The sequence below is a fragment of the Pseudophryne corroboree genome, chromosome 3 (assembly GCF_028390025.1).
Source record: "Pseudophryne corroboree isolate aPseCor3 chromosome 3, aPseCor3.hap2, whole genome shotgun sequence".
Taxonomy (NCBI): Eukaryota; Metazoa; Chordata; class Amphibia; order Anura; family Myobatrachidae; genus Pseudophryne; species Pseudophryne corroboree.
The window spans coordinates 424862895-424886217 of NC_086446.1; positions in this window are offsets into that span (position 1 = coordinate 424862895).

Genomic DNA, 23323 nt, shown 5'->3' on the forward strand with positions numbered 1-23323 from the left:
TGACATCTTACAAAGACATGGTTACATACATATTATGTGCCACATTATTAAGACTATCATGGCATGCTTCTGTTGACCACCAACTTACTATGGCCTGCAGTACTTCACAGCTACTGTGCTATCTTGGGCCATTATGAGTCATTCTGATATTTTCTGGCAAGCACCAGACGTGCTTGATGTGGTTTTACTTCAGTAATTGCTTCTTTTTAACCACCCTTCAATACAGGCCAGTTTTATGCAGAGCTCTTGCTATGGCTGACTGGTGCATCTTCACTCTGCAGCTGAACTCAGTAGCGCCTTCAAAGTGACAGTTTGCCTCTCTGTAGCTTCCCTCACAAGTCATCTTCTTGCTCTAATGTTGAGTTTGTGGGATTGATTTGGGAAGGCAGTGACTTGGTGAAATGAAGCAGCTTTCATCTCTTCACAACTAATCCAACAGTACGGGCTGTAACTGGGAGGATTCTCTGCTGCAGTGCTGCCTGGATCGTCCTTAGGTCGCTTCAGATGTACACACAGCAGCCCTTACAGATGGTCTGGGCATTGCTGTAATTCCCAGCGATGGTAACCCTGCCCCCTCTGCATTACATCATGCACTCAGGGGGGCGTGGCTGGCACAGGGCGCCAGTACACCCAGGTATAGAGCTGCAGCAGTGTTCAAAGGGCTATCCACGAACATGGATTTTTTTTTGTTGCCTTTTCCTCTCTTCTGCATGTCTATCACCTTATCCTTAATTTTCTTAGAATGCTCTTTGGTCTTAATTTTCACAGCTTTCTTACAGATTCACTGCATGACAAGTGTTATTTGAATTTGGGTGTCTTTTATCCATAAAAGCTGCCTTTTTAATGATTCGCAGGTAAAGGCTAATTGAAAGCCAATTGTTAGGCCAATGTCTTGTTTCTTTGTAAACATGGAACTTCCGCAGCAGAGGGTTTGAATACTACATATTTTTTTTCATTTCTTAAAATCTGCAGACAATTAATTATAAGTATGAAAATTTACTTTGAAAGCCTATTGAGTTACAATTACAGTCTGATAAGTATCATTTGTAATAAAGGCAGATCAGTTAACTTTTTAGGGAGTTGAATATGTTTACACGCCGCTGTATACATACACAGAGTCCTGGTGCTCCATTTATATATACATTAGAGATGAGCGGGTTCGGTTCCCTGAGAACTGAACCCTACCGGCCTTCACTACCCGAGCCCATATCAAAGTTCTGCTCAGGTTTTCCCGCCTGACTCGGAAACCAGAACGAGGCAAAACGTCATCATCCCGCGGTCGGATTCTCGCGGTTCCATATAAGGAGCCGTGCGTGGCCGCCATTTTCACTCTGGCATTGGAGAGTGTAGCGAGAGGACGTTTCTCCGTCCTCAATATCTGTGCCAGTGTCTGTGCGGGAGGGAAAGTGGGGTGGCGATTCCAGTGCTGTCTTGTGCTGCTCAGTCCAGTGTAGTGTCTTATGCTGTGTCAGTCCAGTGCAGTGATGCTGTGTTGTCCTACATCAGTACAGTGGTGGTGTCCCTGTGCTGCTGTATATGTCCAGTGGTACTGCCGTATATCTCCAGTGATACCGCCATATATCTCCAGTGATACTGCCGTATATGTCTAGCGGTACTGCCGTATAAATCCAGTGATACTGTCGTATATGTCCAGTGGTACTACTGTATAAATCCAGTCCAGTGATACTGCCGTATATGTCCAGCAGGAGTGTGGTATGGTGTGCCGGCGTCCGGGATCCCGGCGGCCAACATACCGGCACCGGGATTCCAACCACTGGCATACCGCCAGCTGGGCGAGTGCAAATGAGCCCCTTGCAGGCTCGCTGCACTCACCACACTGCGGGCAGTATTCTCCCTCCAGGGGGGTCATGGACCCCCAAGAGGGAGAATAAATGTCGGTATGCCAGGTGTCGGGATTCCGGCGCCGGTATCTTGTGCGCTGGGATCCCAACAGCCGGCAGACTGCTGTATAAATCCAGTGATACTGTCGTATATGTTCAGTGGTACTGGCGTATAGATCCGGTTCAGTGATACTCCCATATATGTCCCGCGGTACTGCCGTATAAATCCAGTGATACTGCCGTATATGTCCACTGGTGCTGCCGTATAAATTTAGTGATGCTGTCGTATATGTCCAGTGGTACTGGCGTATAGATCTGGTCCAGTGATACTGCCGTATAAATCCAGTGATACTGGCGTATATGTCCAGCGGTACTGCCGTATAAATCCAGTGATACTGCCGAACATGTCCAGTGGTACTGCTGTATATGTCCAGTGGTACTGCTGTATATGTCCAGTGGTACTGCCGTATAAATCCAGTGATACTGACATATGTGTCCAGTGGTACTGGTGTAAAAATCCAGTCCAGTGATATTGCCATATATGTCCAGTGGTACTGCCGTATATATCCAGCTGTACTGCGTATAAATCCAGTGATACTGCTGTATATGTCCAGTGATACTGCCGTATATATGTCCAGCAGTACTGAAGTATAAATCTAGTGATACTGCCATAATATGTCCATTGGTACTGGTGTATAAAACCAGTCCAGTGATACTGCCGTGTATGTCCAGTGTTACTGGTGTATAAATCCAGTCCAGTGATACTGCCGTATATGTCAAGTGATACTGTCGTATATGTCCAGCGGTAATGCCATTTAAATCCAGTGGTACTGCCGTATAAATCCAGTGATACTGCTGTATATGTCCAGCGGTACTGCCATATAATCCAGTGATACTGCCGCATATGTCCAGTGGTACTGGCGCTTAATCCAGTCCAGTGATACTGCCAAATATGGCCAGCTGTACTGCCGTAAAAATCCAGTGATACTGCCGTATATGTCCAGTGGTACTGGCGTATAAATCCAGTCCAGTGATACTGCCGTATAATTCCAGTGGTACTGCCGTATAAGTCCAGTCCAGTGGTGCTGCCATATAAATTCAGTGGTGCTGTATATTATTTACTCCAAATAAAGGGGTTATTAATATTGAATCCAATTTTTTTTTACAGGGATTGCACTTTGTGGTGTAGAGGTACGCTCTCCTGTGCTGCATTTTTTAATATAACTCCAGAAAAATAATGGAAAACAAAAATTTAGAGGGATAAAATAGGGAAAGATCAAGAACCACTTCCTCCTACTGCTGCTGCTGCTGCCGCTGCTGTTGTTGCTGCTGGGAGTTGATCGTCACCCCAGAGGGGAAGTCGGAAGACCACTTGTACTACTTCAACTAAGCAATTGACTGTCCAACAGTCCTTTGTGAGGAAGAGGAAATATGACAGCAGTCACCCTGTTGCTAAGTGGATTACTGAGGCCATAACAACTATGCTGGTGTTAGACTTGCGTCCGGTATCTGCCATTAGTGCAGTGGGACTGCAGTGCCACTCCTAGATGGGCTAGGTGTTTGTGCCGCACACTTGTGTCGCTTAGCTTAGTCCTACAGCTACCTCATTATACCTCTTTTACTTCTTTGCATCATGTGCTGTTTGGGGACTAGTTTTTTTAAGTGCCATCCTGTCTGCAACTGCAGTGCCACCCCTAGATGGGCAGGTGTTTGTGCCGCACACTTGTGTCGCAGAGCTTAGTCATACAGCCACCTCGATGCAACCTTTTGGCCTAAAAACAATATTGTGAGGTGTTCAGAATAGACTGAAAATTAGTGTAAATGAATGTTATTGAGGTCAATAATACCGTAGGATCCAAATTACCCCCACATTCTGTGATTTTAGCTGTTTTTATGTTTGTTTGTTTGTTTGTTTGTTTGTTTTTCAAAAATAATCCAGATCCAAAACCAAAACACGAGAGGGTGGTTTTGGCAAAACCAGTTCAGATGCTGTCACTCATATAATCCTCCACCATTCTTTCAATGGTGACAGAATCATATGCAGTGACAGTAGACATGTCAATAATCGTTGGCAGGTCCTTCAGTCCGGACCAGATGTCAGCTTTCGCTCCTGACTGCCCTGCATCACCGCCAGCGGGTGGGCTAGGAAATGTTATCCTTTTCCTTGCAGCCCCAGTTGCGGGAGAAATTGAAAGAGGAGCTGTTGATGGGTCACGTTCCGCTTGAGTTGACAATTTACTAACCAGCAGGTCTTTGCACCTCTGCAGACTTGTGTCTGCTGAAAAGAGAGATACAACGTAGGCTTTAAACCTAGGATCGAGCACGGTGGCCAAAATGTAGTGCTCTGATTTCAAGAGATTGAACACCCTTGAATCCTGGCAAAGCGAAGGAAGGGCTCCATCCACAAGTCCCACAAACTTTGCGGAATCGCTCCGTCTTAGCTCCTCCTTCAATTTATCCAGCTGCTTCTGCAAAAGCCTGATGAGGGGAATGACCTGACTCAAGCTGGCAGTGTCTGAACTGATTTCACGTGTGGCAAGTTCGAAGGGTTGGAGAACCTTGCACAAGACGGAAATCATTCTCCACTGCGCTTGAGTCAGGTGCATTACCCCTCCTTTGCCTATATCGTAGGTGGATGTATAGGCTTAAATGGCCTTTTGCTGCTCCTCCATCCTCTGAAGCATATAGAGTGTTGAATTCCACCTCGTTGCCACCTCTTGCTTCAGTTGATGGCGGGGCAGGTTCAGGAGTGTTTGCTGGTGCTTCAGTCTTCGGCACGCAGTGGCAGAATGCCGAAAGTGGCCCACAATTTTTCGGGCCACCGACAACATCTCCTGCACACCCCTCTCATTTTTCAAAAAATTCTGCACCACCAAATTAATTGTATGTGCAAAAAATTTGCCCAGTTGTAATGCACGCACAATATTGGTGGCGTTGTCCGATATCACAAATCCCCAGGAGATTCCAATTGGGGTAAGCCATTCTGCGATGATGTTCTTCAGTTTCCGTAAGAGGTTGTCAGCTGTGTGCCTCTTATGGAAAGCGGTGATATATAGCGTAGACTGCCTAGGAATGAGTTGGCGTTTGCAAGATGCTGCTACTGGTGCCGCTGCGGGAGGCCATACATCTACCCAGTGGGCTGTTATAGTCATATAGTCCTTAGTCTGCCCTGTTCCACTTGTCCACATGTCCGTGGTTAAGTGGACACTGGATACAACCGCATTTTTTAGGACACTGGTGACTCTTTTGCTGACCTTTGTGTACATTCTCGGTATCGCCTGCCTAGAAAAGTGGAACCTAGATGGGATTTGATACCGGGGACACAGTACCTCAAACAAATCTTTAAGTGACTCTGAACTAGTGGTGGATACCGGACGCACCTCTAACACCAACATAGCTGTCAAGGCCTCAGTTATCTGCTTTGCAAAAGGATGACTGCTGTCATATTTCATCTTCCTCACAAAGGGCTGTTGGACAGTCTATTGCTTACTGGAAGTAGTACAAGTGGTCATCGGACTCCCCCTCTGGGATGACGATCGACTCCAAGCAGCAACAACGGCAGCAGCAGCAACAGCAGGCGTACCACTCAAGGATCCTACGGAGGAATCCCGGTTAGGAGAGGACTCCTCAGTCTTGACAGTGACATGGCCTGCAGGACTATGGATGTTCCTGACTGAGGAGGAAGTTGACGTTGAGGGTGTTAGTGGTGTGGCTTGCAGGAGCTTGGGTACAGGAGGAAGAAGGGATTTAGGTGTCAGTGGACTGCTTACGCTCTTACCCAAAGTATCACAACTTGACAGTGACTTCTGATGAATGCGCAGCAGGTGACGTATAAGGGAGGATGTTCCTAGGTGGTTAACATCCTTACCCCTACTTATTACAGATTGACAGAGGCAACAGATGGCTTGACACCTGTTGTCCGGATTTGAGGAGAAATAATTCCACACTGAAGTGGTGGCTTTTTTGGTAGTTTGCCCAGGCATCACAATGGGCTTTTTCATCCTAAGGACAACAGGTGTCTCCCCCGGTGCCTGACTTAAACAAACCACATCACCATCAGAATCCTCATCGTCAACTTCCTCCTCAGCGCCAGCAACACCCATATCCTCATCCTGGTGTACTTCAACAGTGACATCTTCAATTTGAATATCAGGAACTGGACTGTGGGTGCTCCTTCCAGCACTTGCAGGGTGCGTGCAAATGGTGGAAGGAGCCACCTCTTCCCGTCCAGTGTTGGGAAGGTCAGGCATCACAAACACCGACACAATTGGACTCTCCTTGGGGATTTGTGATACCATCTCAGAGCGCACAGTTCTTTTCTGTGCTCTTTCCAGCTTAACTGTTTTAAATTTTTCTAGCGGGAGAATGAGGGCTTCCATCGTCATGTGAAGCTGAACCACTAGCCATGAACATAGGCCAGGGCTTCAGCCGTTCCTTGCCACTCCATGTTGTAAATGGCATATTGGCAAGTTTACGTTTCTCCTCAGACGATTTAAATTTCTTTTTTTGGTTCTTTTTACTGAACTTTGGCTTTTTGGATTTTACACGCCCTCTACTATCACATTGGGCATCGGCCTTAGCAGACGACGTTGATGGCATTTCATCGTCTATGTCATGGCTAGTGGCAGAAGCTTCAGTACTAGGAGGAAGTGGTTCTTCTTGATCTTTCCCTATTTTCTCCTCAAAATATTTGTTCTCCATTATTTTTTGGGAGTTATAAGAGACAATATGCGTCACAGGAATGACTGGAATTACTGATGACACAGGACACTACCAATGGTCTGCTGCAGCCTAACAGGTTATTATAATTGTTATACTGCAGCAGTGGATATATATATATATATATATATATAGCAGCAGCGTATATTGTCACTGGAATTACTGATGACACAGGACACTACCACTGGTCTGATGCAGCCCAACAGGTTGTTATAATTGTTATACTGCAGCACTGGATATATATAGCAGCAGCGTATATCGCCACTGGAATTACTGATGACACAGGACACTACCACTGGTCTGATGCAGCCCAACAGGTTGTTATAATTGTTATACTGCAGCAGTGTATATATAGCAGCAGCGTATATCGTCACTGGAATTACTGATGACACAGGACACTACCACTGGTCTGCACAACACAGCACCACTTTATACAGCTACACTGGATATATGGCAGCAGAGAACACCAACACTGTGAATGGCTGGACTGATACAGCACAATACACTGAGTACACTGGACTGGTCTGCATAACACAGCACCACTTTACAGCTACACTGGATATATGGCAGCAGAGAACAACACTGTGACTGCCTGGACTGATGCAGCACAACAATACACTGGGTGACTACACTGGACTGGACTGAGCAGCACAACATTTGCCACCCCACTTTCCCGCCCCAACATACAGACACTGAACACACTGAGAACACGTCCTCTTACTCTCCGAGACTGGAGTGAAAATGGGCGCAACGCGCGACTCTTCATATGGAATCCAAATCCCGCAAGAATCCGATAGTGGGATGATGTTTTGCCGAGTTCGGGGTTCCGAGTCAAGAGGGAAAATCCGAGCCTGACTCGGATCCGGACTCGGAAGGCAAAGTTCGGGGAGTTCGGTTTATGGAGAACCGAAACCGCTCATCTCTAACATAAAGACCCATTGCTCACTACCATCTGTGCACATCTCTTCTGCCCCAAATTCTCAATGCACGTTCATTGACGGAAGGCTAAGCAAAGCTGGTAATAGAAGGCACATATGGAGTTGAGCCAAAACAAACCATTCTTACCTTTATATTTGCCTTAATGCACAGAAACTAAATATTTTAATCATATATAAATCTTCCACTAATTTGATGAATTTAGGGGTACTTTGAATCTGTTGTGAACAAATATCAGTGAAGTTGTATTCACAGAAGTGCAGCTTGTCCATACAGACACTGTACCCATACAGTTTAAACTTTGTGGGAACAACAATGGGTCCAGGCCTCGGTCTTGCGCATGTGTCCTAGTTGGTGGGAGTGGGGTTAACTGTTAATATGTTCCATTTCCATGGTTATTAATTTTAATGCATGCCACTTTGAATCCATATTATTATTTAAATAATTTAATTACTGTCTGTATTTTGCAAACAATTCTTATAATCTAATTTCTGTTTGTACTTTCTGCCACAGTAGCTGTATTCCGAGTAATATTAGCGCAGCAATCATTTATAGGATACTAAAAATAAAGTGTTCTGGGAAAGTGAACTTAAATGACTTCATAAAAGTTTGATTTTGCATCATGCTGCCAGCCTTTGTCTATTTGGCTGTTTGGAATAGACACAGGTTTTAGATTAAATTGCAGGGCGTATGTTCAAAATCAGTTACAACCCTATAACCTTTCAGAGACAAATGTCAGGTACAAATAAATTGTTGTTACGTGGGAGTGCAGCACTTATTCCAAATGACCAGCCAGAGGGGCAGGTTAATTACAACTCCTAGCAATAAACACAACAGAAAACACAGAGAATATTTAAAGTGCACCTGTAAAGTAATTTCTCATTAAGTCACCCATATGCTTTATTACTATGCCACACTTAACCAATGAAATAATAAATAAAGACACAGACCGCTGTATAGATTGGAAAAAGGAGGTCACAGCAAAATTTATTGAATGCACATCAGAATTGGAATTATTGATGGTCATTCTGACCCGTTCGCACGCAGTGGTTTGTCGATGTGGTGCGAACGGGTCTGGAATGCGCATGCACGATGTCCGCACTGCACACGCGTGTCGTTGCCCGGCGACAGGGGTCACCGGGTTACGTCGCGGCAAACGAAGAAAGCGGTCGCAGAGCCGACCGTAAGAAGATTGACAGAAAGAAGGTGTTCCTGGGCGTCACCAGACCGTTTAGAGTCGTTTTCGAGGAGTGGTGAAGAAAACACAGGCGTGTCCAGGAGAACGGAGGGCGGATGTCTGATGTCAAAGCCGGCCCCAGCATCGCTGAGATCGTCGCACAGGGTAAGTATGTTCAGGGCTAGTCTTGTTCTGCTTGAAATTTTTTTAGCTTAGCAGGGTTGCACAAGCGATCGCAGCCCTGCTAAGCTAAAATACACTCCCCCATAGGCGCGGACTAGTTGATCGCAGCAGCAGCAAAAAGTTGCTGGCTGAGATCAACTCGGAATGACCACCCTTAATCACTGGTGGCGAAAAAAGCACTGCCACCTTGGCCATGCCTTAAAAAGTTTGAATCACTAAACAACTGGGGAGGAATTTTCCGCCCCTTGCGCAATCCATCTTGGGTAGAACCGTCTCCCCTTAACTAGCACAGTGCTGGCCCCTCTTTAAGATGGTGACCTGGTCATCCCCTGAAGTAGTAACCGACTCGCCTTTTCCTAAAGGGGAAATGCTAGCCAAGTTCTGCTGCGCTAAATTGAGCCGCCGAGGAGCACTGCTTTCCACCCGCTGCGCCTCGCATTGCGGGAATAACTATAACAATTTATTCCAACGTTAAACATTGAAAAATGAAAAAATATATGCCGGGTGGGTGAGAGGGACCACAAAATGGCAAGAGGAATTTGAATTCCTCAGCCACCACTTATATCACCTAGCATAACCCACCTACCAGACCTCCTTTCATTGGCTAACTGCCTAACTGACAACCTTAACCCCCTATGAGCAAATATCAACACACAAACCAGTTCCAGACAGTTTAGCTTCATAACAAACAGGGTGCTTATATTCTCTCTAGCCTATACAGGCTATTGATCTTTTTAAGTCAACCATATATTTTATTACTACGCCACACTTAACCAATTAAATAATAAAGACACAGACCACTGTATAGATTGGAAAAAGTAGGTCACAGCAAAATTTATTGAATTCAAATCAGAATTGGAAATAATAATCACTGGTGGCGAAAAAAAGCAGTGCCACCTCGGCCATGGCTTAAAAAGTTTGAATCACTAAACAACTTTTCCGCCCCTTGCACAATCCGTCTTGGGTAAAACCATCTCCCCCTAACTAGCACAGTGCTGGTCCCTCCTTAAGATGGTGACTTGATTATCCCCTGAGGTAGTGACCGACTCGCCTCGAAGGGGAAATGCTAGCCCAGCTCTGCTGCGCTAAATTGAGCCACCGAGGAGCACTGCTTTCCGCCAGCTCAGAGACGTCAGACTACGAAACCGCCACCATAAGCTAAATGCCTCACACTTCCCTTAAAGCCTTCAACAAGGCTGTGATGAATAACTCCATACCAATCTCAGATAAATGCACCCCTCCAGCCTATACAAATTCACCAACTCATAACGCAACTCGGGGTGCTTTACAACCTGCCCCCCCAAACTACAAACATACCTACAGACCGCAGCATTAAGCTTTCTCCTGACCCTATCCAAAGCTGCTCCACCTTGGGTGCCCCTCCAAAATCTACAAGGTATAACCTCAGACAAGATCACCTTAACTAACGGCCAATGGGGGTCATTCCGAGTTGTTTGCTCGCTAGCAGATTTTAGCAGCATTGCACACGCTAGGCTGCCGCCCTCTGGGAGTGTATCTTAGCATAGCAGAATAGCGAACGAAAGATTAGCAGAATTGCGAATAGAAAATTCTTAGCAGTTTCTGAGTATCTCCAGACTTACTCCTACACTGCGATCAGCTCAGCCCGTTTCGTTCCTGGTTTGACGTCACAAACACGCCATGCGTTCGGCCAGCCACTCCCCCGTTTCTCCAGACACTCCCGCGTTTTATCCTGGCACGCCTGCGTTTTTCCGCACACTCCCTGAAAACGGTCAGTTTCTGCTCAGAAACACCCACTTCCTGTCAATCACACTCCGAGCACTTCAACGATGAAAATTCTTCGTTCGGACGTGAGTAAATCTACTAAGTTTTGTGCTAAAATACTTAGCGCATGCACACTGCGTACCATGCGCATGCGCATTTTTGCCTTAATCGCTCCGTTGCAAAAATCGGCAACGAGCGAACAACTCGGAATGACCCCCAATGCTCCATAATTAACTAAAAATCCCTCTACATGTCATTAATGAGCTCTATTCCTTTACAGGTACCCAGATCATTACCGCCTAGATATAGAATTAAAGAATCTGTGGCACCCCACTTCTCCTCTGACTTCCATAGCAAGTTCAATAAATTACGCCATTTCATACCCCTTACCCCCATCCACCTGACACTAAAGGGGCATGATTTAGATGCCCAATTCCTACCAGCCCAATAGAGATATGAATGCCCCACAATCCACACCCAGCTTGACAAAGTCAAAAAAAACCTGTGAAAAACAGTAAAATTAGTAAACATTAGTAACATATTTAAAACCAATCGCTGGCAAGGTAGGGGAAACTGAGTTATTTAGGAGACCCAGATGGAGGTGAACAATACCAAACCTCAAATAAGGAAAAAGGTGAAGAGAACTCCAAACCCCCTTTTAACGGTGGGTAGCTTAAGGCCCTGGGATTCCTAAAGAACAAACCCTTGAACGCCGCTGGCAATAACTTTCAGCTAACCTTGCTGGACAATTACTCGGTTCCAGATGCGCAGGAATAGAAATCCATTTTCCTCTCCCTAGCTCATCCGTCTTAGAGCAGTGTATTTTAACCAGCAACATATCGCTCTTAACCACTACATTATTTGCCATAATACCCGTATTAACCGATTTTTTACTCCCCGCAACCAATTCCCCTACCCTTAAAGCTCAGAAGAGTGCTAGAGTAAAAGCTAAACTAAAAAGGATAATTTAATAACTTCCCAACGCAATACCAGAAGTAGCCAGTATTATATCCTCCAAAAGCCCTATATCAATCGGCCTACGAATATCACCTAAGCTCGCTTGCTCCCTAGCCCAGCCCTTTAATGCCTTGGAAAGAATGAAAGATTTAGTGGGATCAATCAAACCTTCCAAACACGAAAAATAAGATATTCCCGCTAATGCGCCTGACATAGCCGCCTTAGATCGACCTCTCTCATGTCACAACCAGACAAACTCTAACATAGCATCCTGCACACTCTTATCTCTACCACCGGAAGCCATATACGCCTGCCAGTCAATCCATGCCGCACAATATGTCCTCAAAGTTCCAGGGGCCAATGCTTTTACCGCTAATGCTCTCATACCAGCTTGATGATATGCCATACAAAATCAGGACAGGACAAACCATCAACCCTAGATGATGGAGCTAACCCTCTAAATCTATCCCACTGAAAATGAGATAAAGCACCCGCTATCTTGTTCTCAACCCCAGGCACATACCTAGTGGTAAAATCAATATTTTTCTGCAGACACCTGAAAGTTAAATGCCTCAGCAAACGCAGTGTATGTGAACACAACATCTTCTGGTTATTAATTTCCTGAACAACACCCAAATTATCGCACCAGAACAAAATTCTACGATAACTAAGCCTATAACCCCAGATCTCAACTGCTACAATAATTGGAAAAAGCTCAAGCAAAAGCATACTACCCGTAAGACCTTTCTCGTGCCACACCTTAGGCCACGCATCGGCGCACCATTCACCCTTATAGTACGCCCCAAAACCTATTGACCCAGAGGCATCTGTAAAAAATTAAAGCTCATTGTTATTCACCGTCTGGTGCAACCAAATGCAAACCCCATTAAAGTCCTGCAGGAAAGTAAGCCAAACCTTAAAATCATCCTTCATCTCGGCCAATATACGAATCAAATAGTGCAACTTCTTAACTCCTGCCATAGCTCTTTCTAACTTATGACAGAAGACCCTTCCCATCGGCATGACCCTACATGAAAAATTCAATAAGCATAACAGCGACTGCACCTGCTTTAATGTCATCTTTTTTGCGGCAATAATATTCTCCAACAAACTCTTTAAATTATTCACCTTCTCCCCATGTAACCTGCAAAGCCCAATCTCTGAGTCAAATTCTATTCCTAGATAGGACAAACAAGTCACAGGCTCATCCATTTTATCCTTAGCTATAGGAGCACCCATGACTGAAAAAAGTGCCTGAACTGAAAAAAAGCAGATCCTGACACGTTGAACTGTCCGCAGGACCAACCAACAAAAAGTCATCCAAGTAATGGGCGACTCCAGATTGCTTAGAGCCTGCTAGTATGCACCTCTGCAGAAATTAACAAAAACATTAAAAATATGAGCAAGAAACTAAATAGCCCATACACAAACACCTATCCACAAAATATTGACCATCCAGCTTAAAACCCATGTACTTAAATGAGTCAGGATGAAGAGGCAGCAACCTAAATGTCAATTCTATATCTACCTTCGCTAACAAAGTTCCGAAACCAAAACCTTGAACCAGAGTAAGAGCATCATCGAACAACTGATACTTCACACTACAAAAAAACAGATCCAGCATCTCGTTTATTGAGGCCCCTTCTGGGTAAGAAAGGTGCTGAATAATCTAATATTTTCCTGGTTCTTTCTTTGGAACTGCACCCAATGGGGAAACACAAAAATCAGCTAAAGGCAGACTCTTGAAAGGACCGCACATCCTCCCCAACCTGATCTCCGCTGCAATCTTAGCCCTCACGATCTCCAGAAAATTCCTAGCTGATTTAAGAGGGAAGCGTAAGGGTTCAAAGGGAGCGCGTAGTGTAGCGGACAGGCTATCGATTTTTTAAATTACCTTAAATTGTAATATCCTGATAGCTTACAGTACAGAGAATATTGTATAGATTTTGCCAATATGTAGGAAAAGAAGAGTATAAGAAAAGTTCTTGGAGAGAAGCAAGGACAATATAAAATATCCATTAGACCACCAATCTGAGTCCTTCAGATAGGTAACATTGAGGTAGAAAATCAAGAACTGCTAGCAAGAGTCAGCCGTCTTAACAGCATTGTTGGCCCTGGGCAAAGCAATGCACTGGGGCCCCAACACACCTATTCATGTGGAACATTAGTAAAAAAAATAAAAAAGAATTTACTTACCGATAATTCTATTTCTCATAGTCCGTAGTGGATGCTGGGAACTCCGTAAGGACCATGGAGAATAGCGGCTCCGCAGGAGACTGGGCACAAAAGTAAAGCTTTAGGACTACCTGGTGTGCACTGGCTCCTCCCCCTATGACCCTCCTCCAAGCCTCAGTTAGGATACTGTGCCCGGACGAGCGTACACAATAAGGAAGGATTTATGAATCCCGGGTAAGACTCATACCAGCCACACCAATCACACCGTACAACCTGTGATCTGAACCCAGTTAACAGCATGATAACAGAGGAGCCTCTGGAAAGATGGCTCACAACCACAATAACCCGATTTTTGTAACAATAACTATGTACAAGTATTGCAGACAATCCGCACTTGGGATGGGCGCCCAGCATCCACTACGGACTATGAGAAATAGAATTATCGGTAAGTAAATTCTTATTTTCTCTGACGTCCTAGTGGATGCTGGGAACTCCGTAAGGACCATGGGGATTATACCAAAGCTCCCAAACGGGCGGGAGAGTGCGGATGACTCTGCAGTACCAAATGAGAGAACTCCAGGTCCTCCTCAGCCAGGGTATCAAATTTGTAGAATTTAGCAAACGTGTTTGCCCCTGACCAAGTAGCTGCTCGGCAAAGTTGTAAAGCCGAGACCCCTCGGGCAGCCGCCCAAGATGAGCCCACTTTCCGTGTGGAATGGGCTTTTACAGATTTTGGCTGTGGCAGGCCTGCCACAGAATGTGCAAGCTGAATTGTGCCACAAATCCAACGAGCAATAGTCTGCTTAGAAGCAGGAGCACCCAGCTTGTTGGGTAAACAAGGATAAACAGCGAGTCAGATTTTCTGACTCCAGCCGTCCTGGAAACATATATTTTCAGGGCCCTGACTACGTCCAGCAACTTGGAGTCCTCCAAGTCCCTAGTAGCCGCAGGTACCACAATAGGCTGGTTCAAGTGAAACGCTGAAACCACCTTAGGGAGAAATTGAGGATGAGTCCTCAATTCCGCCCTGTCTGAATGGAAGATCAGATAAGGGCCTTTACAGGATAAAGCCCGCCAATTTTGACACGCGCCTGGCCGAGGCCAGGGCCAACAACATGACCACTTTCCATGTGAGATATTTTCACTCCACAGATTCAAGTGGTTCAAACCAATGTGACTTTAGGAACCCCAAAACTACATTGAGATCCCAAGGTGCCACTGCAGGCACAAAAGGAGGCTGTATATGCAGTACCCCTTTTACAAACGTCTGAACTTCAGGAACTGAAGCTAGTTCTTTCTGGAAGAAAATTGACAGGGCCGAAATTTGAACCTTAATGGACCCCAATTTTAGGCACATAGACACTCCTGTTTACAGGAAATGCAGGAATCGACCTAGTTGAAAATTCCTCCATCGGGGCCTTACTGGCCTCGCACCCCGCAACATATTTTCGCCAAATGTGGTGATAATGCTTTGCGGCTACATCCTTCCTGGCTTGATCAGGGTAGGGATGACTTCATCCGGAATGCCTTTTTCCTTCAGGATCCGGCGTTCAACCGCCCTGCCGTCAAACGCAGCCGCGGTAAGTCTTGGAATAGACAGGGTCCTTGCTGGAGCAGGTCCCTTCTTAGAGGTAGAGTCCACGGGTCCTCCGTGAGCATCTCTTGAAGTTCCGGGTACCAAGTCCTTCTTGGCCAATCCGGAGCCACGAGTATAGTTCTTACTCCCCTCCGTCTTATAATTCTCAGTACTTTTGGTATGAGAGGAAGAGGAGGGAACACATACACTGACTGGTACACCCACGGTGTTACCAGAGCGTCCACAGCTATTGCCTGAGGGTCCCTTGACCTGGCGCAATACCTGTCCAATTTTTTGTTTAGGCGGGACGCCATCATGTCCACCTTTGGTTTTTCCCAATGGTTTACAATCATGTGGAAGACTTCTGGGTGAAGTCCCCACTCTCCCGGGTGGAGGCCGTGCCTGCTGAGGAAGTCTGCTTCCCAGTTGTCCACTCCCGGAATGAATACTGCTGACAGTGCTATCACATGATTTTCCGCCCAGCGAAGAATCCTTGCAGCTTCTGCCATTGACTGCTTCTTGTGCCACCCTGTCTGTTTACGTGGGTGACTGCCGTGATGTTGTCCGACTGGATCAACACCGGCTGACCTTGAAGCAGAGGTCTTGCTAAGCTGAGAGCATTGTAAATGACCCTTAGCTCCAGGATATTTATGTGAAATGATGTCTCCAGGCTTGACCATAAGCCCTGGAAATTTCTTCCCTGTGTGACTGCTCCCCAGCCTCGCAGGCTGGCATCCGTGGTCACCAGGACCCAGTCCTGAATGCCGAATCTGCGGCCCTCTAGAAGATGAGCACTCTGCAACCACCACAGGAGGGACACCCTTGTCCTTGGTGACCGGGTTATCCGCTGATGCATCTTAAGATGCGACCCGGACCATTTGTCCAGCAGGTCCCACTGGAAAGTTCTTGCGTGGAATCTGCCGAATGGCTTTGCTTCGTAGGAAGCAACCATTTTTCCCAGAACCCTTGTGCATTGATGCACTGAGACTTGGCTCGGTTTTAGGAGGTTCCTGACTAGCTCGGATAACTCCCTGGCTCTCTCCTCCGGGAGAAACACCTTTTTCTGAACTGTGTCCAGAATCATCCCTAGGAACAGAAGACGAGTCGTCGGAACCAGCTGCGATTTTGGAATATTGAGAATCCAACCGTGCTGTCGCAACACTACCTGAGATAGTGCTACACCGACCTCCAACTGTTCCCAGGATCTTACCCTTATCAGGAGATCGTCCAAGTAAGGGATAACTAAAACTCCCTTCCTTCGAAGGAGTATCATCATTTCGGCCATTACCTTGGTAAAGACCCGGGGTGCCGTGGACCATCCAAACGGCAGCGTCTGAAACTGATAGTGACAGTTCTGTACCACAAACCTGAGGTACCCTTGGTGAGAAGGGTAAATTTGGACATGAAGGTAAGCATCCTTGATGTCCAGAGACACCATGTAGTCCCCTTCTCTTGAATTTGAACCTCTGTATGTAAGTGTTCAAAGATTTTAGATTTAAAATCGGTCTCACCGAGCCGTCCGGCTTCGGTACCACAACAGTGTGGAGTAATACCCCTTTCCCTGTTGCAGGAGGGGTACCTTGATTATCACCTGCTGGGAATACAGCTTGTGAATGGCTTCCAAAACTGCCTCCCTGTCTGCTTGTAAAGCCCCAGCGTCATGCTGAGGGCTTGGCAGAGGCGGGAGAGGGCTTCTGTTCCTGGGAACTGGCTGATTTCTGCAGCCGTTTTCCTCTCCCTCTGTCACGGGGCAGAAATGAGGAACCTTTTGCCCACGTGCCCTTATGGGAACGAAAGGACTGCGCCTGATAATACGGCGTCTTCTTATGTTGAGAGGCGACCTGGGGGTAAAAACGTGGATTTCCCAGCTGTTGCCGTGGCCACCAGGTCTGAAAGACCGACCCCAAATAACTCCTCCCCTTTATAAGGCAATACTTCCATATGCCATTTGGAATCCGCATCACCTGACCACTGTCGTGTCCATAACTCTCTTCTGGCAGAAATGGACAGCGCACTTACTCTTGATGCCAGTCGGCAAATATCCCGCTGTGCATCACACATATATAGAAATGCATCTTTTAAATGCTCTACAGGCAATAATATACTGTCCCTATCTAGGGTATCAATATTTTCAGTCAGGGAATCCGACCACGCCAACCCAGCACTGCACATCCAGGCTGAGGCGATTGCTGGTCGCAGTATAACACCAGTATGTGTGTAAATACATTTTAGGATACCCTCCTGCTTTCTATCAGCAGGATCCTTAAGGGCGGCCATCTCAGGAGAGGGTAGAGCCCTTGTTTTGACAAGCGTGTGAGCGCTTTATCCACCCTAGGGGGTGTTTCCCAACGCACCCTAACCTCTGGCGGGAAAGGATATAATGCCAATAACTTTTTAGAAATTATCAGTTTTTTATCGGGGGAAACCCACGCTTCATCACACACCTCATTTAATTTCTCAGATTCAGGAAAACTACAGGTAGTTTTTCCTCACCGAACATAATACCCCTATTGGTGGTACTCGTATTATCAGAAATGTGTAAAACATTTTTCATTGCCTCAATCATGTAACGTGTGGCCCTACTGGAAGTCATATTTGTCTGTTCACCGTCGACACTGGAGTCAGTATCCGTGTCGGCGTCTGTATTTGCCATCTGAGGTAACGGGCGCTTTAGAGCCCCTGACGGCCTATGAGACGTCTGGACAGGCACAATCTGAGTAGCCGGCTGTCTCATGTCAATCACTGTCTTTTGTAAAGAGCTGACACTGTCATGTAATTCCTTCCAGCAGTTCATCCACTCAGGTGTCGACCCCCTAGGGGGTGACATCCCTATTACAGGCAATTTGCTCCGCCTCCACATAATTTTCCTCCTCATACATGTCGACACAAACGTACCGACACACAGCACACACACAGGGAATGCTCTGATAGAGGACAGGACCCCACTAGCCCTTTGGGGAGACAGAGGGAGAGTTTGCCAGCACACACCAGAGCGCTATATATATACAGGGATAACCTTATATAAGTGTTTTTCCCCTTATAGCTGCTGTATTGTTTATACTGCGCCTAATTAGTGCCCCCCTCTCTTTTTTTAACCCTTTCTGTAGTGTAGTGACTGCAGGGGAGAGCCAGGGAGCTTCCCTCCAACGGAGCTGTGAGGGAAAATGGCGCCAGTGTGCTGAGGAGATAGGCTCCGCCCCCTTTTCGGCGGCCTTTTCTCCCGTTTTTCAGTGTAATCTGGCAGGGGTTAAAATTCATCCATATAGCCCTGGGGGCTATATGTGATGTATTTTCGCCAGCCAAGGTGTTTTTATTGCTGCTCAGGGCGCCCCCCCCTAGCGCCCTGCACCCTCAGTGACCGAAGTGTGAAGTGTGCTGAGGAGCAATGGCGCACAGCTGCAGTGCTGTGCGCTACCTTGGTGAAGACAGGATGTCTTCTGCTGCCGATTTTCCGGACCTCTTCTTGCTTCTGGCTCTGTAAGGGGGCCGGCGGCGCGGCTCTGGGACCGGACTCCATGGCTGGGCCTGTGTTCGATCCCTCTGGAGCTAATGGTGTCCAGTAGCCTAAGAAGCCCAATCCACTCTGCACGCAGGTGAGTTCGCTTCTTCTTCCCTTAGTCCCTCGATGCAGTGAGCCTGTTGCCAGCAGGTCTCACTGAAAATAAAAAACCTAAAACTAAACTTTTCACTAAGCAGCTCAGGAGAGCCCCTAGTGTGCACCCTTCTCGTTCGGGCACAAAAATCTAACTGAGGCTTGGAGGAGGGTCATAGGGGGAGGAGCCAGTGCACACCAGGTAGTCCTAAAGCTTTACTTTTGTGCCCAGTCTCCTGCGGAGCCGCTATTCTCCGTGGTCCTTACGGAGTTCCCAGCATCCACTAGGACGTCAGAGAAAAATCATACTCCCAGGGGTGTAGCGAGGGTGGCTCCAGTGGAGCGTGAGCTCCGGGCACCGGAAAAGTCCCTCCCTCTGCCGACTATACTGCAGGCCACTGTACAGGCAGCCGCAGAGCAGGAGAAACAGAGGGGCGCACACTGACTCGGAGACTAGGTAGGTAACAGGGCAGGACATAGGCGACAGCAGGAGACACTGACAGACAGCACATGGCGGAGCTCTGCCACCCTCTTTATATGGCTCACTGTGTGCTAGTAGCTGTGCAGCAGGTTTACTACTGTCCTGCAGCACCACTCTCTGTCCCCGCTGCTGCAGCACATCTTCTGCCCTGGCTGCTGCAGCACCTCTCCCTGTTCCAGTTGCTGCAGCACCTCTCCCTGTCCCAGCTGCTGCAGCACCCCTCTCTGCCCCCCGACTGCTTCAGCACCTCTCTCTACTTTGATGATGCTTCAGCACACCTCTCTCTGTCCTAGCTGCTGCTGCAGCACCTCTCCCTGCATTAGAAGCTGCAGAGTAACATGTAAAAGCAGCTCTACTGTGGCATAACATGTATTAGCAGCTCTACCATGTTGTGTAATGTGTATAGGGGTCTCTACTGTGTGGTGTAACATGTATAAGGGGCTTTACTATGAGGTGTAACGTGAATAACGGACACTACTGTGAGGTGTAATGTGTATAGGGGTCTCTACTGTGTGGTGTAACATGTATAAGGGGCTTTACTGTGAGATGTAACGTGAATAACGGACACTACTGTGTGGTGTAATGTGTATACGGGTCTCTACTGTGTGGTGTAACATGTATAAGGGGCTTTACTGTGAGGTGTAATGTGAATAACGGACACTACTGTGCGGTGTAATCTGAATTGGTAATATTCTGTGGCCACACCCCACCCCATTAAGCCATGCCCCTATATTTTTGGTGCACACCTGTGGTGCACACTGTCCCTATGTTACACATGGGGGGCGCCCAAAGGAAACTTTCACCCTGAGCTTCACAAGGTCTAGAACAGGCCCCATCACCAATTTAGGATTTTTAAATATTTTTTTAATTTCTAATGTAACATGCACCCAGTTCAGTACAGGGAAGGGGCACCAAAACATACCCTTGCACCGGGCATAATAGTACCTAGCTACACCTGTGCATATGCCTCCTGCAGTCCTGCACCATCTCTCCACATGTTTGCATACAATGAATGGATGGCAGCTCTCTCATTAGTAGATAGCTCCAGCCATCTACCAATCAGCATGCTGACTGACATCTATTTACTGTCTGGCTGCAGGTTGGGAGGCAGGTAGAGAATGCTGCCTCACATCTCTTATTGTGTGACCAAGACCCACTCCTGCTTGGAGAACTCTAGCGTTGTAGGGCTACTGTATATGTTAAAATACCCCTGCCAAGAGTGGTACCTGGGATTAGCAACATACAAGGAATAATGGGGCAGATGTATTAACCTGGAGAAGGCATAAGGAAGTGATAAACCAGTGATAAGTGTAAGGTGATAAACGCACGGGCCAATCAGCTCCAATATGCAAATTGACAGTTAGGAGCTGACTGGCTGGTGCATTTATCACCTTGCACTTATCACTGGCTTACCACTTCCTTATGCCTTCTCCATGTTAATACATCTGCCCCCATGTGTAATCAATGTGACAGTTCCTCAGCCATTCAAAGGGAGAACTCCCCGTAAAGTCCTTAAAATGCATTTTGTGCAAGAATACAACTTGCATAATTTACCACTATGTAATTTAGTTGACTTTTCATTTGTGAAATTGGTCAGATGAGATTGGTATCCGGTCTCTAAATCGACCACACTTAGGTCGACAGTCACTAGGTCAACCACTATTGGGCGATATGCATTAGGTCAACAGGGTTTCTAGTTGGACGTGGTCACTAGGTCAACATGTTCTAGTCGACATGACAAAAGATCGAAATAAGTTTTTCACAATTTTTTTACTTTTTTGAGCTTTTTCACACTCTACGATCTACGTGGACTACAATTGGGAATGGTAACCTGTGCCGAGCACAGCGGTAGTGGAGCAAGGCACCTTGCCCAAAGTATGATGAGTGAAGCGAGCCATGCGAGGGACACGGTGCACTAATTGGGGTTCCCGGTCACTCTACGAAGAAAATTACACATGTCGACCTTTTGTCATGTCGTGCTTGCTCATGTCGACATAATGCTTGTATCGACCAATTTTGGATGTCGACTTAGTTATTGTCGACCAATAGAGGTCGACCTAAATACTGTCGACTTAAGTGTGGTTGACCCTATGAACCACACCCGATGAGATTATACATTGGTTCCAAAAATTCTGGTTGCACCACTATTTATTAGGATTAGAAAATAATAATATCGTCTATGGTTCTGTGAATGAGCTGATCCAGTTATGTGGCCCATCAGAGACAACACTGCCCTTCAAGTTGGGACTGCAATATCTGTTATTGCTTGTAGTGTTCATTCATGGGAAAAACACAAATGAAGTGCGCTGTCAGCGGCAGCCTGTACAGGGAAGGTCAGTTCCCTAATAATACGAGTAAAGAAGAAAGAGTGGGTACTGGCGCCGGCTGAGATCGAATGTGAGATAAATAACTCAATTAGTAAGGTTTAAAAATTATTATATTTAATAAACATTCATCAAATGGAGGATATCTCACCCAAAAAATAAATAAAATAAAACACAAGCAATTGCTGTACAATAAAAAAGCGCTTTGTAGGATCCCACTGTATTAACCCTTTTATAAGTAATGTCCACAATTTCTGGCTAGGACACTATTCCACATTTGCCCACAAGTTCAATTAGGTATAAGATGATTTTACCAGACTGGATTCCAGATAGATCCCCTAGGTCTCTTTTGCAGTTGAGAACCAGATAGCAAAAAGGGGATGAGTCCAGGTCAAACGAGGAACTTGTGTCGGAATCTTATCCTAGTGGAAGCTGATAGGTCCAAAGTTGCCAGGAAGTGGATGAGGGTTGCTGGTATTAGTGGTCCAACAGGCAGGAGCTCAACGCGTTTCGCTGGTCTAATGGGTGCCAGCTTCCTCAGGAGCTCCTGAGGAAGCTAGCACCCATTAGACCAGTGAAACGCGTTGAGCTCCTGCCTGTAGGACCACTAATACCAGCAACCCTCATCCACTTCCTGGCAACTTTGGACCTATCAGCTTCCACTAGGATAAAATTCCGACACAAGTTCCTCGTTTGACCTGGACTCATTCCCTTTTTGCTATCTGGTTCTCAACTGCAAAAGAGACCTGGGGGATCTATCTGGAATCCAGTCTGGTAAAATCATCTTATACCTAATTGAACTTGTGGGCAAATGTGGAATAGTGTCCTAGCCAGGAATTGTGGACATTACTTATAAAAGGGTTAATACAGTGGGATCCTACAAAGCGCTTTTTTATTGTACAGCAATTGCTTGTGTTTTATTTTATTTATTTGTTGGGTGAGATATCCTCCATTTGATGAATGTTTATTAAATATAATAATTTTTAAACCTTACTAATAGAGTTATTTATCTCACATTCATTCATGGGAAATTGGCAAAACAAAATGAGTCCCACAGAAAAAAAACATGATTTATGCTGAACAAATAAATAGGTCATTACCCTTTGTAACTCCATAGGGGTGTTCACAGGTAGAAAGACATTGTTACCGCAAAGCACAGACATAGATTTGGGCATGTTAGTTTAATAATTTTCTCTGCATTTTTTTCTTAACATAAGTGAGACCTGTTTTATCACTTGCCAAGTAACACCATCTTATCAAAGCTTCTCACATGCATTGAGATAAGCCTTAGGGCTTTAACCAATGACATTGCCTTAGAGGCTAGTGACAGCACATGTCAAGTGCAAGTGCACTCAACGTGTAGTATATAAAAGTGCATTTGTAGTCAGAGGAGTACTCCAAAGGATTAATTTGTGGTGAAGAGGGCTACTTTGGAAAAACTGTGCCATTACACAAACATTTACTGGTTGACCCAAGTTCTGGCATTACATCCCTTCAATACCTTAAAGTGAGCAAATGTATTGGCAGGTACAGCGCAACAAACTCAGCAGAGTATGCAAAGCAGGGAAGCACTGGGCTAGAGAGGAGCTCCCCCCACTTTGCTACCCTGATACTGTCCA